Source organism: Salmo salar, chromosome 24 (genome assembly GCF_965601325.2).
Source record: "Salmo salar chromosome 24, fSalSal1, whole genome shotgun sequence".
In the NCBI taxonomy this organism is placed as follows: domain Eukaryota; kingdom Metazoa; phylum Chordata; class Actinopteri; order Salmoniformes; family Salmonidae; genus Salmo; species Salmo salar.
The window spans coordinates 18,738,711-18,757,500 of record NC_138314.1 but is presented as its reverse complement, the minus strand read 5'-3'; the positions used below and the strand labels follow the sequence as shown (position 1 = coordinate 18,757,500).

Below are 18,790 nucleotides of genomic sequence, written 5' to 3'. Positions count from 1 at the left end.
GGACTGAGTTACTGGTTTGCATTATTGGAGAGTTGTTTTCTTCAAATGTTTTTCTCCCAGTCCCAACAGTGTTTGGTTTTTGATTGTGTGTGTTTGAAGGTTGGTTGGTAAGGAATAGCCATTCCCTGAGGTTTATGCAAGCCATCCAAAAATGTCCACTCATTGTTCTTTTAAGCCTTAATGGCATTAATATTTAATTTTAAGGAGAAATTCTAATAGTGTGTGTGCGTGTGTATGCGAGCGGGTGTGTGTGTGTAATGAGTCCACTGATTGTAAGTACAATTGAGACTGACACCGTACAACGTTATTTAGTGTTGACAGATGACAGTGCAGGGTTGAGGGCGGTGAAGGTGATATGAGGGGTGTGAAGGTGATATGACTCTATTGGTGGACATTAAACCGAGGCTCTCCGGTCCCTAACCTGATTTAAACATGGTTTACTGTAGTGTTACCTCAGTACAGTATACCATCCCACATCATGTAGATTAGTTGTAATGCTGTACATCCTCTTGGCATTGTATCGTAACGGATCTTGATACATTACATTGCTCATATCGAAGGAAAACTTGTGTCCCAAACACTCCAGAGAGTATATGAACAAACACTCTGCAATAATAATACCCAGACATTGAAATGAGTCTCCAGTCCAGACCCATGGTTTATCAGCCTCTGTAGCCACAGGTAATGAATGTAAGGTCTTGCTCTGTACATATTAGTTAACTAGGTAGGCTAGACGCCCGACTGTTGAGTCTATCTATTGAACTCAGGATCTGTTGTTGTTTAAGAAACTGTATAACACTGAACACATATGAATAGATATGTCGTCCATATAACCCATCCATGCATAATCACAACGAGGGAACGAGCAAGAGAAAGAGAGCACATATAAAACTCAAGTTTTTGTTTTGAGACATTTGATCATCTATCCCTCCCTCTGCACCATGAAAACATATCATGTTTATGACCGCACCCTGACTGGGTCAAAGCTACGGGGGCAACAGAGAGAGGAATGGGGAAGCACCTCCATGTGACTGCTTAAGGTTGGCTCAGTAAGAGCTTAAGGAAAACCAGACATACATACATTATGCATTCATTATGCTTCTTAGTTTGGTTTCTGTATCTGGTCATTTGTGTGTACACAGCGTAGGCCTCCAGTCTTTAAGTCTGGATGTAATGGGGTTGGGGCTGGAGACTTGTGGAGGTGGTAGACAGGGAAAGCAGACTGGGCGTTAGTTAGACAACTCTCTGAGACAGCATAGTGGCTTCACTGGCTAGGCTTTGACAAGTATTTTTCCTCAACACCGCCCACCCCCATTCCATCCCCGCTCCCTAAAACCAAAAAGAGATTGAGCCAGTTCTAAGGCTTCCTTCTACACAGTGACAGGCTGAGTGGAAGAGTCAAGGAGAGGGAGGACTCGATAAAACTTTAGACCATGGAGGTGACGACATAAACCAAGTTCATGCAAAAATATTAACTGTTGCAAAAACTAGAGAACACGTATACTCGTTTAGAATGGATTGAAGACATTATTCATGCAATAGCATATTACTCAATACTAAGGAATGCACCTGCACACATGCACAGAAAAGGTTTTTAATATAAATGAATATATATAAAATATACGAAAATATATATTTACTTAGAATGCTATGCACCCTTACTTGTCAGCGGGATTATAGTTATTTTATGGATGTACTTTTAGCCTCATAGCTACCAAGAGACTGTTGAGTTATGGGTAATGCCTGCAACCTGGGAAAAATAGGGGCCTTGTGCGTATTTGAACTTGTTTTGTTTGCTTTTATATTGTTATTGAGAGGTCAAATATGACGAATATATACATGTACAAGCCTTTTAATCAAATGAAATCCGAAGACATCTATAGATAATTTACCCTGTACACCAGCTCAAATCATTTATGTAATAATAAAGAAATAAAATGTCCTTGTGTTTTTATGTGTATGAGTTTGTATGAGACGAGTCCATCCATGTATTATTTTACACTGTTAATTGTACATGAAGAATATCAATACATTTCACCAGATGGCAGTATAAGCTTGTTTTTTTCAATGACTCTGACGTTTTCACAGCGGGGGTATTCTTTCATAGCAGGAAACGTACTGTCTCTGGCGTTGAGAAATGAGTTGTATTATCATGAAAGTCCTGCAGCATTATGTCCGTAATAGCTCGGAATAATGAATAGGTCCATTTTCCCAAGCATTGCATTCATCATCGTATAGCTATAATATTTCTAGCATTTTCAAGAACACATACATTCAAAGACAAGGAGGGAACGAGCAAGAGAAAGAGAGCACATATAAAACTCAAGTTGATGTTTTGAGACATTTGATCATCTATCCCTCCCTCTGCACCATTAAAACCTATCATGTTTATGACCACACAGACCAGACATACGTACATTATACATTCATTATGCTCCTTAATTGATTGATACCACCTAAATCAGTTTGGCTCATGTTGATGATCAATTACTTGAGAAGGAGACCAAGTCAAGACGCTGTACCAGGTGGATTCAGTTTATAGTAAGGCAGTTTATTATGAGACAAAGATATTTGGCTGAGCGTGCACGGACTCCTTCGTTTAGCGCATAGGGAACTAGCAGAAGAGAGCCCCGAAACATAGTATACATCCAATTTATACAATGAAATAACAGTGTGTTGACGTTGAGTCTGGTAGGTCCGCTCTCCTGACTGGTCGATGAGTGGAGGGACGGTCCACTCTCCAGGTGGTGTCCACTTCCCATTGGCCCTTGGCAGTGTCCTTTGTCCTCGGAGTCCAACACACCTAAGTGTGTGTGTGTGTGTGTATTTCTGGTAATTCGTGTCTGGGTGCTTTCGATATTCATGGAATGTTGTTCTTTACACCAGTGGTCAGTTCGTGTGGCTAGGGCTTAAGTCAGCCATCTGTCTCTAGGTGTGGTCGTGATTGGTATCAGTTGGTTGCTCAATATGTCTCTGGAATTTTGTTGTGTGCTGTTGTGAAACATGTTGTGCAAATGCCCTCCTTATATATCATTAGGTAAAACGTTAGATTATCTTTATTACACTCAAGCTCGCATAGGCTGCGTTTAGACAGGAAGCCCAATTCTGATCCTTTTTTCACTAATTGGTCCTTGACCAATCAGATCAGCTCTGAAAAAGATCTGTCGAAAAGATGTGATGTGATTGGTCAAAAGACCAATTAGTGAAAAAGGGATCCGAATTGGGCTGCCTGTCTAAACACAGGCTAACCATACTATTTTCCAATTTGGACATTTTACATCCAAGTAACATGGGAGAGGGAGTTGAGCAGGAATATGTAGTGGTAGATGTGTGGTTGGGAGGGGGGATCTGGTAACAGTGGACTTTTACAACCTGTGTAAGAGACTAGAGTCAATGGCTCTTGGGAGTGTAGAAGGTCAAGATAGGAGACGGGTGATGTGGTGTGGGGATTATAATGCCCACAGTACACTCTGGGGAGGGGCACGGACTGATATAAATGGTGTTGGAGAAAGGGCTTGTGTGCCTTAATGATGTCCGGGGAACCAGGATTGACCCAGTAATTGGAACTCAATCTGCTCTGGATCTTACTCGAGATGTAGTTGGAAGGCAGATGTACAGTGCCTTCGGAAAGTATTCAGACCCCTTGACTTTTTCCACATTTTGTTACGTTGCTGCCTTATTCTAAAATTGATTAAATAAAACTTTTTCCTCAGCAATCTACACACAATACCCCATAATGACATTGCAAAAACAGGTTTTAAGACATTTTTGCACATTTATTAAAAATAAAAAACAGAAATAACTTATTTACATAAGTATTCAGACCCTTTGCTATGAGACTCGAAATTGATCTCAGGTGCATCCTGTTTCCATTGATCATACTTGAGATGTTGTTACAACTTGATTGGAGTCCACCTGTGGTAAATTCAATTGATTTGACATGATTTGGAAAGGCACACACCTGTCTATATAAGGTCCCACAGTTGACAGTGCATGTCAGAGCAAAAACCAAGCCATGAGGTCGAAGGAATTGTCTGTAGAGCTCCGAGATAGGATTGTGTCGAGGTGACCAAGAACCCGATGGTCACTCTGACAGAGCCCTAGACTTCCTCTGTGGAGATGGAAGAACCTTCCAGTAGGACAACCATCTCAGCCACCAATCAGGCCTTTATGGTAGAGTGGCCAGATGGAAGCCACTCCTCAGTAAAAGGCACATGACAGCCCGCTTGGAGTTTGCCAAAAGGCACCTAAAGACTCTCTTCTCTGATGAAACCAAGATTCAAGTCTTTGGCCTGAATGGCAAGCGTCACATCTGGAGGAAACCTGGCACCATCCCTACAGTGAAGCATGGTGGTGGCAGTATCATGCTGTGGTGATGTTTTTCAGCGGCAGGGACTGGGAGACTAGTCAGGATCGAGGCAAAGATGAACGGAGCAAAGTAATGGGAGTTCCTTGATGAGGACCTCATACCGGGGTGAAGGTTCACCTTCCAATAGGACAACAACCCTACGCACACAGCCAAGACAATGCAGGAGTGGCTTTGGGACAAGTCTCTGAATGCCCTTGAGTGGCCCAGCTAGAGCCCGGACTTGAACCCAATCAAACATCTCTGGAGACTTGAAAATAGCTGTGCAGTCACGCTCCCCATCCAACCTGACAGAGCTTGAGAGGATCTGCATAGAAGAATGGGAGAAACTCCCAAAATACAGGTGTGCCAAGCTTGTAGCGTCATACCCCAAAAAACCTGATGCTGTAATCGCTGCCAAAGGTGCTTCAACAAAGTACTGAGTAAAGGGTCTGAATGTAACTGTGGTATTTCAGTTTTTTATATATACACTGCTCAAAAAAATAAAGGGAACACTTAAACAATACATTGTAACTCCAAGTCAATCACACTTCTGTGAAATCAAACTGTCCACTTAGGAAGCAACACTGATTGACAATAAATTTCACATGCTGTTGTGCAAATGGAATAGACAACAGGTGGAAATTATAGGCAATTAGCAAGACACCCCCAATAAAGGAGTGGTTCTGCAGGTGGGGACCACAGACCACTTCTCAGTTCCTATGCTTCCTGGCTGATGTTCTGGTCACTTTTGAATGCTGGCGGCGCTTTCGGAGTCTACAACCCACACAAGTGGCTCAGGTAGTGCAGCTCATCCAGCATGGCACATCAATGCGAGCTGTGGCAAGAAGGTTTGCTGTGTCTGTCAGCGTAGTGTCCAGAGCATGGAGGCGCTACCAGGAGACAGGCCAGTACATCAGGAGACGTGGAGGAGGCCGTAGGAGGGCAACAACCCAGCAGCAGGACCGCTACCTCCGCCTTTGTGCAAGGAGGAGCAGGAGAAGCACTGCCAGAGCCCTGCAAAATGACCTCCAGCAGGCCACAAATGTGCATGTGTCTGCTGAAACGGTCAGAAACAGACTCCATGAGGGTGGTATGAGGGCCCGATGTCCACAGGTGGGGGCTGTGCTTACAGCCCATCACCGTGCAGGACGTTTGGCATTTGCCAGAGAACACCAAGATTGGCAAATTCGCCACTGGCGCCCTGTGCTCTTCACAGATGAAAGCAGGTTCACACTGAGCACGTGACAGACGTGACAGAGTCTGGAGACACCGTGGAGAACGTTCTGCTGCCTGCAACATCTTCCAGCATGACCGGTTTGGCGGTGGGTCAGTCATGGTGTGGGGTGGCATTTCTTTGGGGGGCCGCACAGCCTTCCATGTGCTTGCCAGAGGTAGCCTGACTGCCATTAGGTACCGAGATGAGATCCTCAGACCCCTTGTGAGACCATATGCTGGTGCGGTTGGCCCTGGGTTCCTCCTAATGCAAGACAATGCTAGACCTCATGTGGCTGGAGTGTGTCAGCAGTTCCTGCAAGAGGAAGGCATTGATGCTATGGACTGGCCCGCCCGTTCCCCAGACCTGAATCCAATTGAGCACATCTGGGACATCATGTCTCGCTCCATCCACCAACGCCACGTTGCACCACAGACTGTCCAGGAGTTGGCGGATGCTTTAGTCCAGGTCTGAGAGGAGATCCCTCAGGAGACCATCCACCACCTCATCAGGAGCATGCCCAGGCGTTGTAGGGAGGTCATACAGGCACGTGGAGGCCACACACACTACTGAGCCTCATTTTGACTTGTTTTAAGGACATTACATCAAAGTTGGATCAGCCTGTAGTGTGGTTTTCCACTTTAATTTTGAGTGTGACTCCAAATCCAGACCTCCATGGGTTGATAAATTGGATTTCCATTGATTATTTATGTGTGATTTTGTTGTCAGCACATTCAGCTATGTAAAGAAAAAAGTATTTAATAAGATTATTTCTTTCATTCAGATCTAGGATGTGTTGTTTAAGTGTTCCCTTTATTTTTTTGAGCAGTATATATATTTATATTAGCAAAAAAAACAAAAACGTTTTTGCTTTGTACTGTTTGTAGATTAATGAGGGGGAACAAAAATTAATCCATTTTAGAATAAGACTGTAATGTAACAAAATGTGAAAAAAGTCAAGGGGTCTGAATACTTTCCGAAGGCACTGCAGTTGGAAGGTATGGGAGGATTCTACAGGGAGTAGTCATCACTAACCAATCATGTGTACTATAGGAATGAGGGTGAAATATACTGCAGGAAATTCGATAAGGAGAGGGATATTTAGGAAAGTGGAATGGGGTCAGTTTCAGGAGTTGAGTGAACAGGGGCTGTTGCAGGTGGATCTCTTCAGACATAACCTTTAACTAGGCAAGTCAGTTACAGTTTTTCTCAATTGTTTACACACAAATACTGGTACTTGAGACACAATGACCACAACATGTAACTCATGCACCAACCCCCTGAACCAATTCTGCTAAACTACAAGCACAATTCCTGCTTTACACTCAAATTGCAGTTCTAAAACAAACTTTTTTCAAAACACTACACACAATTCTTTGCATTTGGCACAATTTTCATGCAGAAAATCTCTTGTTTTCACAATGAACACACTGCCATTCAAATATGCGCACTGACTCATCACATGGGCAAACACCCGTCACACAGTTTTACAATTAGCAATCAGAGCTTTAGCATAAAAGGGCAACAGGTGAGCTCTTCTGTTTTGGAGCAATGGATGCCAACATTGGAAACAGAGGCAGAGCCAAAGGAGTGAGAGTAAGAGGAGGAGGACGGGGAGGACAAGGACGAGGAAGGCCAAGGACCGTAATCTCTAATGAGATCCGAGCCACTTTGGTTGGTCATGTGGTCAACCATGGTCTAACAATGAAGGAGGCTGGGCAAAGAGTACAGCCACATTTGAGCAGGTACACTGTAGCATCCATCATCCGGACATTCCGAAATGAGAATAGGTAAGAAAACTACTCTCACTAGAAAATTGCAGTACTGCATATCAATACAGTTCTTAATGAGTACAGTAGTACAGTATTGCCTGTGGACTGTTCTGTAGGACTGTAAAAAATAAAGTATGTTTCAAGTATTTGGGAAATGTATTCCTAATTTGTATTTACAGTATTTGACTATTTGTTTGGCAGAACTGAAAGATTACCAACACAAGGTGGTCGGGAACGTGTTCTGTCTCCTGAACAGGAAACTGAAATCATGAACATGGTCCTAGAAAATAACGCCATAACATTACGGCAAATACAAAAAAAAATAATAGAAAACAATGAGATATTTCAAAATATTGATAGGGTAAGCTTATCAACACTGGACCGTGTCTTGCGCAGAAATAATCTCAGGATGAAGCAGGTCTACAGGGTGCCATTTGAATGCAATTCAGAAAGAGTCAAAGAATTGCAATATAACTATGTGCAAGTGAGTCCTATACAATCCCACAATTGATGCATACTCTCAACACTGTATAAATTATACATATTTCAGTATTGTAATCATAATTATTGTGCTTCACAATAGTGACCACTCCATGTTTATTTCTGATATTGTCATGTGTGTTTCAGAGAGTCCTTGAGCTAGAGGTGGCTGCAGTGGAGCACCAGTTCATCTTCATTGATGAGGTTGGATTCAAACTCACAAAAAGACGAAAGAGGGGAAGGAATATCATCGGCCAGCGTGCCATTGTTCAAGTCCCTGGCCAGCGCGGGGGGAACATCACAATGTGTGCAGCGATTCCCCACCACGGCGTCATCCATCACCATGCTACCCTTGGCCCCTACAATACCGCCCACCGCCCAACACCAGCCACGCGTTTTAGTTGTTTATCTCCCTCCATATTCTCCAGTCCTCAATCCTATTGAGGAATTGTTTTCTGCCTGGAGATGGAAAGTGTATGACCGAAATCCACAAACGCGTATACCTCTTCTCCAAGCTATGGAAGACGCACGTGGAGATATAGCAGCTGATGCTTTTCATGGCTGGAATCGCCATGCTAGGCGATATTTCCCCTGCTGCTTGGCCAGGGAAAACATTGCTTGTGATGTGGATGAGGTGCTGTGGCCAGACCGCAACAGAAAAGAGGATGCAGAATAGTTTTTTATTATTATTATTTTTACTGTAACTGTATACATTAAATTCTTCTGTTTTGTATGTAGACCACTGTATGTGCAACTTTGTGTTGGTTGGGAATGGGATGTACACTGTGTACATTGTTTTTGTGGGAAAAATAAAATCTATTTGTTACTGTGTATTTGTGTGTTCTGAGTATAAAAACAATATTCTCAAATATTTTACAACACACTTATGTATGTACTGTCTGTAGTGATGGCAACACTGAACCAAAAAAAGGCCTAAGTCATTATGATGAATGGAGAAGAAGTGTTTTCCATTCATCACAGTGTTTTACATTGAGCACATCAGTGTTCAACTGGTTCTTATAAATGTCTATTCATATGATGGTTTGTGTGTCATTTGAAAACAAAATACCATTTTGATAAGAAATAACATTGTTTTGAATGTAAAGTTTCATTTTGCTGGAGAATTGAGGGGTTTTGCCCATTGTGTGTGTGTTTTTTGATTTGTGTGTAGAGTTCTGAGAATATGAGGCATGCTTTCAGAAAATGTGTGTAAACAATCGAGAAACTGTAAGAACAAATTCTTATTTACAACGACGGCCTAGAAACAGTGGGTTAACTGCCTTGTTCAGGGGCAAAACGGACGATTTTTACCTTGTCAGCTCGGGGATTCCATCTAGCAACATTTCAGTTACTGGCCCAATGCTCTAACCACTCAGCTATCTACCGCTCCAGAAATAGTGAGTGATGGAGTAAGAGGAGCAATAGTAGGGGCCGCAAGGCAGGTGATTCCTATGGGTAGAGGGAGGAGAAGGGGGAAGGCAGGGGATTCCTATGGGTAGAGGGGGGAGAAGGGTGAAGGCAGGTGATTCCAATGGGTACAGGGAGGAGAAGGGGGAAGGCAGGGGATTCCTATGGGTACGGCGGGAGAGGGGGAAGGCAGGGGATTCCTATGGGTAGAGGGGGGAGAGGGGGGAAGGCAGGGGATTCCTATGGGTAGAGGGGGGAGAAGGGTGAAGGCAGGTGATTCCAATGGGTACAGGGGGGAGAGGGGGGAAGGCAGGGGATTCCTATGGGTACAGAGGGGAGAAAGAGTAACGCAGTTCCCTGGTGGACTGAAGAGTGCAGAAAAGCTGTGAAAATTAGGAACAGGGCTTTCAGGACGTTGAAAAGGTACCATACCTATCAGCACATGATTCAGTATTAACAAGCATAAGCAGTAGTAAGGAGGACCATTAGGACAGCTAAGAGGACAGCTAAGAGGACTACTCCAGTGGAAGAGGTATGGTTGATGATTAAGAGGATGAGTGAGGTCAGAGTAGATTGGGATCTCCCTGTGCTGAAAAGTTGGGAGACTGTTGCAGTGAGAGACATGGAGAAGGCAGAGATGTTAGCCCAGGCATTTGTGAAATAATTTAAAGGACGAGGGACAGCGTGGAAAAGAGAGGGTCAGAGGAGAGCATCCAGGGATCCTGGATCAGAGAGAGGTGGTGGAGGATGCATTGAATGTTCCTTTTACATTGGATGAGATTAAGAGAGCAATAGCTAAAGCTGGGGTAACATCTCCTGGGGAGGATGAGATGTGTTACATCATGATGGCTCGTCTCAGTGACACCGCAATGGGAAAAGTATTGGGCCTTTACAATAAGGTGTGGCAGGAAGGAAAGCTGCCTGACAGTTGGAAGCAGGCAGTAGTGGTGCTGATACGGAAATCAGGGAAAGGCCCTACTAATCCATCAAGTTATAGGCCGATAGCTTTGACATCTCATGTCTGTAAACGTATGGAAAGGACGATAACAGAAAGGCTGACGTACTTCCTGGAGAGCAGAGGCCTAATGTCATCAGATCAAGGTGGGTTCAGGAAAGGCAGGGGAACGATGGATCATGTTCTGTGTCTACAGTCAGTCATACGGAAGGCACATGCAAATAAGGAGGTGTTTTCTTTGATGTAGAGAAGGCCTATGATATGATTTGGAAGGAGGGCCTGCTCATCGAATTGGATAGCATGGGGGTTGGAGGATTTTATTTTTGGACAATCAATTCAATTGAAGGTGGGGAGCTCTAGGTCAGAAAGTTATGAGGTAGATAATGGTACCCTCCAGGGAAGTGCGATTAGTACTTTGTTGTTCTCCATTATGATTGATTATATATTCTCTCAGGTGAGACCAGATACTGGGAGGTCATTGTTTGCGGATGACGGGGTGTTGTGGAAGACAGGGAGCAATATTCCCCATAGTCTTACAGCCGGAAGCGATCAGAGAAGTTGAACAGTGGTCCCTCAAGTGGGCTTCAAGTTCTCAGTTGAGAAAACACAGACTGTTTTTTACTAGAAGGAAGGTTGGGGAGGAAATATGCCTAAAGCTGTATGGGAGGAATCTAAAGAGGGTGGGTGTCACGACTTCCGTCGAAGTCGGTCCCTCTCCTTGTTCGGGCGGTGTTCGCCGGTCGACGTCACCGACCTTCTAGCCCTCGCTGATCCATTTTTCATTTTCCATTGGTTTTGTCTTGTCTTCCTTCACACCTGGTTCCAATCCCATCAATTACATGTTGTGTATTTAACCCTCTGTTTCCCCTCATGTCCTTGTCGTGATTGTTTGATTGTACGTTATGTGCAAGTTATGTTCTGGTGTGCGACGGGTTTTGTACCCACTTTTATTATTTTGTATATTTTGGTTTTCGGAGTTTTGTGAGCCCTTATTAAACCACTCCGTTTATACCAAGTTCGTTCTCCTGCGCCTGACTTCCCTGCCACCAGCACGCACCCATTACAGTGGGAGTGTTTAGGTTTCTGGGGGTCAGGTTTGACACTCAAATTACATGGGCAGAACACATTAACAGAGTAGTAATTAAAGGAAATAAAATATTGAATGTGATGCGTTGCCTGTCAGGAATGGTGTGGGGGGCGGATAGAATGGTGTTGAATATTTTATTTATAGCGCTATTAAGGTCATCACTGGACTATAGCAGTGTAGCATATGGATCAGCAGCTCGCTCCTACATCTTTTTAAAAAAGCTAGCTGTAATCCAGGCTCAAGCTCTAAGAATATGTTGTGGAGCAGTCAGGACCTCCCTGTTGGCAGCGCTGGAGGTAGAGTTGGGGGAGATGGCGTTTAAAGTTGAAAACAACAACTAACCATGACATATTGGGTAAATCTTCAAGGACATAAGGTTACACATCCTGCAACAACAAAAAAGTGCTCCTAGAGTGCTGGGAACATGAACGAGATCTGAATACAAATGTTTGGTGGATAGGTAATGTCATGGCGAGAGATAGGACTGTTTGGATAGGAGTTCAGCCCTTCTTCTTGCTATCCCACCTTGGTTGCTCCCTCAGCCAATGATAGACCTAGGGTTGCTTGACAGGGTAAGAGCTGGTGAGGAAAGAGTAGATCCAGTAAATATTTTAAGTGAACATTTAAGAACTCAGTACTATGCTGTCTTGAATATATTCACTAATGGATCTAAGGACCATAAAACAGGGAGGACAGGTGCAGCTTTTAGAATTCCTGAATGTAAGGTGGCAGTGACAAAAAGAGCAACGGATTGTTTATCCGTATACGCAATGGAGTTGCTGGCCGTACTCTTGGCTGAAGAGTGGGTGGAGGCCAGACAGGGTAATCATCTGCTCTGACTCATGTGCAGTACTGATGAGCTTAAATTAATTTGTGTCACGGAGAAGTCTGTATTCCCAGTGTAACAGTGTAGGTTCCGTCCCTCTCTTCACCCCAACCCGGGCTCGAACCAGGGACCCTTGCTCACATCAACAACTGACACCCCACCCCACCCATCGCGCCACAAAAGCCGCGGCCCTTGCAACGCAAGGGGAAACCCTACTTCAAGTCTCAGAGCGAGTGACGTCACTGATTGAAACGCTTTTAGCGCGCACCACCGCTAACTAACTAGCCATTTCACATCGGTTACACCAGTCATGTGAAATCCATTGATTAGGGCATATCTGTATTCCCAGTCATGTGAAATCCATAGATTAGAGCATATCTGTATTCCCAGTCATGTGAAATCCATAGATTAGGGCCTAAATGTATTTAAATTGACTGATTTCCTTATATGAACTGTAACTCAGTAAAATCTTTTAAATTGTTGCGTTTATATTTTTGTTATGTGTATTCCGAGTAGGATAGCAACCTACACAAGAAATAACTAATATTGGTAGCCATCTAGACGTCACTGTGATACAGTCTACTCGGTATCAGTATCATCCTTAGCTTCTGGTCCCGTGTGGCTCAGTTGGTAGAGCATGGTGTTTGCAACGCCAGGGTTGTGGGTTCGATTCCCACGGGGGACCAGTATGGGGAGAAGAAAAGAAAAAAAATGTATGAAATGTATGCATTCACTACTGTAAGTCGCTCTGGATAAGAGCGTCTGCTAAATGACTAAAATGTAAAAAAAATGTAAGACAAGATTGAGATTTTGCAGGGCCTGTTTAGGGTGAGACAGATGAGGATATTTGTGATGTTCCTCTGGGTACCAGCTCATGTCGGGGGAGTAGAGGGGAATGAGGTGGTGGATCTTCTCGCCAAGCAGACTCTCAAACATCCTAATGTTGATATTGAAATATCAATTAGTAAAGTTGAATCCAAGGGGTTAAAAAGAACCAAAAAAATAATAATTAAAAAATGTGCCCTGGCCGAGTCTCTACACATCTTGTTCCATCCTTCTCTCCTGTATGTGCGGTCAAGAGCCGCTCACATTTTCAGCGGTGTAGGGAACAGAGGTAAGAACCTTGAATCAGTGGCTAAAAACAAATGGCAAGAGTTGTGGAACAGAGAGGGAAAGGGAAGACACCTGTATACGATACAGGAAAAGGTGAAGGCAGGGAGGTCCTCAGGTCGAGAGAGAAGGGAGGAAAGTGTAACACCCAAGGCTCAGTACATTGAAATTGGTGGGGAAACATCTGACTGGGAGGTGTGATCACTGTCAGGAGCAGATGGAGACAGTGGAAAACGTGCTATTTCAGTGCCAGCAATACGGGAGGGAAGAGAGAGATAGTTGTTAGATTTAATAATTAATGGTGTTGAAGAGCCGAGCTTAAGTGAACTGCTGGGAAAATCTTCAGGGGTTGTAGTATTTAATTGTGTATTTTGAGAATAATGGGTAGGAGCTTAGCACTGTTGAGTGCTACATCCCAAGGGGCTCGTGCTGATTGTACGGAGATTGTGACAGACGGTTAAATGGCGTCCCTTGAGAAGACAAGAACAAGATGTACGTCAGGAGAAGTGCAGTATTATCATAAGGAGACGTATACTTGGAATATGGAGGAGGAATAGAGGGAAAAAGAGAGGCAGAGGAGGACTAAGAGAGAGAGGGTGGAAGAGTGTGAGCTTGAGTCAGTTATGAATGGCGGGAAAAAGGGAGATTGTTTGTTGAAGAATGGTAGAAAGTGTAAGCAGAGTTAGCTGAAGACAGGAGGAGAAATTGAAGTGCATGAGGGCAGTAGGTGTAGTGAAGTTCTCGGAGCCCGAGGCTTGCACCGAGGATCAGGATAAAGATGAGTCTGACAGTAGGAGGGAAGTTTTTGGAAAAAGTGGACCCTTGCCTTTTGGCTCATCCATTTGTGGTTTCAGGGTGGGTGAAAACAGAGTTGGGTGATGTGGAATCGCTGAGGGTAACCAGAAGGGGTCTTGTGATAATTGTTTGTGTTTCTGCTGATCAGAGGGAGAAGGTGCTCCGTGTTAAACGAATGGGGGGCAAGAAATGTGAATTGTTTTTCTCTCAAGAAAAGGGCGCCATTGAAAGGAGTGATTACTGGGGTAGCGATAAATGTAAAAGTTGATCAACTGAAGGGGAAGATTCCAGGTGTTTGTGATGCTCGTCGTTTGGTGTGACGCAGACAGGGTGACGAGAGTGGTGAAACAGAAGAGTCATTGTCTGTTCTTTTGAGTTTTGATGTTGATTTCTTGCCCGACAAAGTGATATTAGGATATATAAGTTATCCTGAGCTGTATGTACGAGCTTTTGTGCCGAATACATTACGATGTTACAGGTGACAAGCTTATGGGCATGTGTTAGCAGGCATGTGTAGCATTGGGGAAAGTAGTGGTATGTGTTAATTGTAGGGGTGCCCATGGGGCTGGGGATCAGAAATGTCCCATGCGAGAGAGGCAGGTTGAGGTTTCCAGGGTTAGAGTAGTGCAGAAGTTGTCATATGCTGAGGCAGTGAAGAAAGTCGAGGAAGATGGGTCAAGGGGGAGGGATCCTGAGAGGAGTGGTGTGAGTAGTAGATCTGTACCAGTACAGAGGAATAGGCCAACAAGTGATATATGTTTCCGTAAGATTGGATTTTTAGCATTTGTAGCAATGGTTATCAGCTGTTCTGCAGGGATGGAACATAAGTCGCAGACAATTGAGGTTGTGGTGGCAGCTGCAGAGAGGTATTTGGGTGTGTGAGACTTGACATCAGAACAGTTACAGGGTGTGTTAAGTGGTGGTGTCCCATCCTTTCAGGTTGTTGACCTGAGGTAGGACTAAATAGATTTAAATAGTGGAGTAGGGTGGTGTTATTTTTTATTATTGTTATTTAATTTTTTGTGAGTGTAGGGTATTTGTTAAAAAAAAAAAAAACATTTCGAGCAAAGCATAAGGGTGTTGTACTCTAGTCTAGTGGCGGTAATGCAACATTTATTGGATGCCAACCGTGGTTAAACCTCATCAAAGAAGGAGAAGATTTTACAAATAGCAACACGAGACGAAATACGGGAGGTGGCGAGCGTGATTGATGGCAGAGAGAGGAGCGTAATTGATGGCAGAGAGAGAAGCGTAATTGATGGCAGAGAGAGGAGCGTAATTGATGGCAGAGAGAGGAGCGTAATTGATGGCAGAGAGAGAAGCGTAATTGATGGCAGAGAGAGGAGCATAATTGATGGCAGAGAGAGAAGCGTAATTGATGGCAGAGAGAGGAGCGTAATTCATGGCAGAGAGAGAAGCGTAATTCATGGCAGAGAGAGAAGCGTAATTCATGGCAGAGAGAGGAGCGTAAAATCACAACGGGGCGTGAGAGTTTGTTTTCGTGGACCAGTGACCACTGTTTGGAAAGCTGTGGCTAGCGTTCAATCGTTGATAAACAAACAATCAAATTTTACTCGGTATGGCGGCGGTTCGGCACGGTTGTGCTGTGACTGGGTCAGAGATAGTAGGAGATAGTGATGGAGCAGAAAGTGAAGCAAGTATGGAGCATAGTGGTACAAATAAAGGAGGGAGTAAGAAAGCGGGAGAGAAAGGGAGTAGGGGTTTGGAGGGGAGTGAGAGGTCTATGGAGACAGAAAGGAGGAAGAAAGGGAAGTTTGAAGGGAGCAACAGCGGCAGCTCGGAGTTAGAAAGTGCCGAGGAAGGGCAATAAAAGACGTGAGGGGAGCATTAAGTTGAGGAGGAGCAACAGTGACTCAGAAGTTTAGGGAGGAAGGGGGAGTTGGGGCTATGAGTCCGATAAGGACTGCTGTGATAAGAGTTGATTGGGGAAGTTGTCAATGCTAAAGTGTTAAGAGATGGGAACTTGGTGTTCTGTAAGGAAATGGCGCAGAGGGGAAAAGCTCTGAGTGAATGGGTTTCCAAAAGCTCTGAGAGATGGTTAGGAGCATCTAGACCGGGGATTACGGGGCAGGTGGGCGGCGATATGGGGGGTGCCACCTTCATGAAGCAAAGACTTCCCTACAGGATGCTAAGCAGAGGTATTGAACAGGAATATGTGGAGGTATGGTTGAGAGGAGGGATGATAGTGGTAGTGAACTACTATAATACATGTCAGGTATTGAACAGGAATATGTGGAGGTATGGTTGAGAGGAGGGATGATAGTGGTAGTGAACTACTATAATACATGTCAGGTATTGGACCTAGGAGTGGGTGGAGGGCCAGGATAAAAGTAAGGTCATGTGTGGGGATTTGAATGCCCACAACATGCTCTGGGGGGGAAACGGGTGGATAGAAATGGTCAAGTGATGGAAAATCTGATAGAAGTTAAAGATCTGGTGTGCCTGAATGATGGCCGAGGGACCAGGATTGATGTAGCCACAGGGAAAGAGTCTGTCTTGGACCTCACTCTGGTATCTAGTGTGATGGCAGGAATCTGTGAGTGGGAGGTATGTGAGGAGTCGACAGTAGGGAGTGATCATTACCCCACCTGTGGGGGATGATTAAGAGGATGAGTGGGGTCAGAAGGGAGTGGAATTATCCAGTGTTGACGAGTGGGAAGGATGTGGCAGTAACAGATGAGAAGGCAGAGATGATGGCGAAAGCCTTTGTCGAAGTGCATAGCTCAGCAAATTTGTCAGAGGAGGGGCAGAGGGGGAAAGAGAGTATGAGAGAGGAGCATCTTGGAGTGCTGGATAGGAGGGAGGATGTAAATGATCCATTGAATGAACCATTTACCATGGCAGAAGTAAAAAGGGCAATAGATAGGCATTAGGCTGGGGTAACTTCACCTGGGAAAGATGAGGTGTGCTATGTTATGTTGGCCCATCTTAGTGATGAGGCCCTGGATAAGGTTTTGGTGTTGTACAACACAGTGAGGCAGTTGGAAGGAGGCAGTAGTGGTACCACTCGGTAAGCCAGGGAAGGACCCAACGAGGCCAACAAGCTATTGGCCAATAGCTTTAACACCTCATGTATGTAAGATAAGGGAACGTATGATTATGAAGAGGCTAACTTCCTGGAGCGCAGGGGGCTAGTATCACCACATCAGAGTGGGTTCAGGAGGGGAATAGAAACTATGGACCCAGTACTCTGCTTAGAAGCAAAGGTCAGGAGGGCTCAGGTGAACAAGGGGACTGTTGTAGCGGTCTTTTTTTATGTGGAGAAGGTGTAATATTTGGAAGGAGGGATTGTTAATCAAGCTTGACATTATGGGGGTAGGAGGAAGAACATACAACTGGATAAAGGATTTCCTGTTTGGAAGGTCTATCCAGGTGAGGGTGGGAAAGTCACGTTCAGGCAGCTACCTGGTGGATAACGGTGGGAGCGTGATTATTCCTCTGTTGTTCTCAATCATGATCAATGACGTTTACTCTCAGGTACAGCCGGATATTGGGAGGTCGTTATTTGCAGATGTTGGGGCCTTATGGAAGAGGGGAAGAAATGTGCCATACATGGTCAGGAAGGTACAGGAAGCAATTGATGAGGTGAAACGGTGGGCATTAATGTGGGGATTCAGGTTCTCTGTAAAGAAACTCAGACAGTGTTCTTTACCAGGAGGAAGGTGGTAGATGAGGTATGCTTGAGGTTATATGGGAGAAACTTGGAGAGGGTGGGGGCCTTCAGGTTCCGTGGGGTATACTTTGACACTGGGTGTTCCTCACTGAGGACCATGTATGTTGCATTGATCCGATCTGTAGTAGACTATGGAAGTATAGAGTATGGTTCGGCAGCCTGGACATCATTGGAAAGGCTAGATGTCATACAGGGGCAAGGACTCAGAATATGTAGTGGGGCGTTCGGACATCCCCAGTGGCTACCCTAAGGTGGAGTGGGGGATATGCCATTGCAGATTAGGAGACAGTAGCTGATAATGAATTATTGGGTCAACCTACAGAGACATGGCGTGTTTCATCCTGCAAAATGGATTTTCCAGGCATGCTGGGAACATGAGCGAAGACAGAACACAAGCTTTGGGTGGGTGGGTAATACCCAGGCGAAGGAGATGGGACTGTATGGAAGGGTGTTTAGTCCAACGGTAGCTATTCCTGTAAATCCATAGACAGTAGTTGATCTAGAAGTGTCAGAGAGACTTCAGAAAGACAGGGAGGGTGTTGATACATCTGATTTGTTTAAGAGAAGTCTTGATACTGTGTATCAGGATTTTGTGGCCATTTACACAGATGGTTCAAAAGATCCAAGGACAGGACCTACTGGGTCAGCATTTGTAGTGCAGGAATGTGGGGTGGAAGTCAGAAAACGTTTTACAGATCATCTGGCTGTATATACGGCGGAGCTGATGACTATACTGTTGGCTTTGCAGTGGGTGGAGAAAGTCAAGCCAGACCGAGTAGTTATTTGCTCTGATTCATGTGCAGTGTTAATGAGTCTGCAGTCCGTTAGGTCACGTAGCAGACAATACCTGCTTTATGAGGTGCTACAAACCCATGGCAGGATTAGATGGATGGATATACAGATAAGATTTACTTGGGTTCCAGCCCATGTGGGGGTGGAGGTGAATGAGGCAGTTGATGTACTGGCTAAACAAGCACTTAGAAGTGGGGATGTTGTAGTTTCAATGAGCAAGGCAGAGGCAAAAAGCCTGATATGGACAGTGATGGTGCAGAGATGGCAGGAGCAGTGGAATAGAGATACTAAGGGCAGGCATTTATTTCAAG

General features: G+C 44.6%; 1 protein-coding gene across 14 annotated transcripts in view; it reads left to right on the top strand.

The window, feature by feature from the left end:
• Nucleotides 1-1,942, top strand: part of LOC106585259 (ankyrin-1) — a 181,212-nt gene extending 179,270 nt beyond the window's left edge. For all 14 annotated transcript variants that reach the window (XM_082968547.1, XM_014171281.3, XM_014171276.3 and 11 more), the window contains one exon: nt 1-1,942. This exon is cut by the window's left edge and continues 2,096 nt beyond it. The gene's annotated coding sequence lies outside the window, so the exon portion shown is untranslated.
• Nucleotides 1,943-18,790: the final 16,848 nt, after the last annotated feature.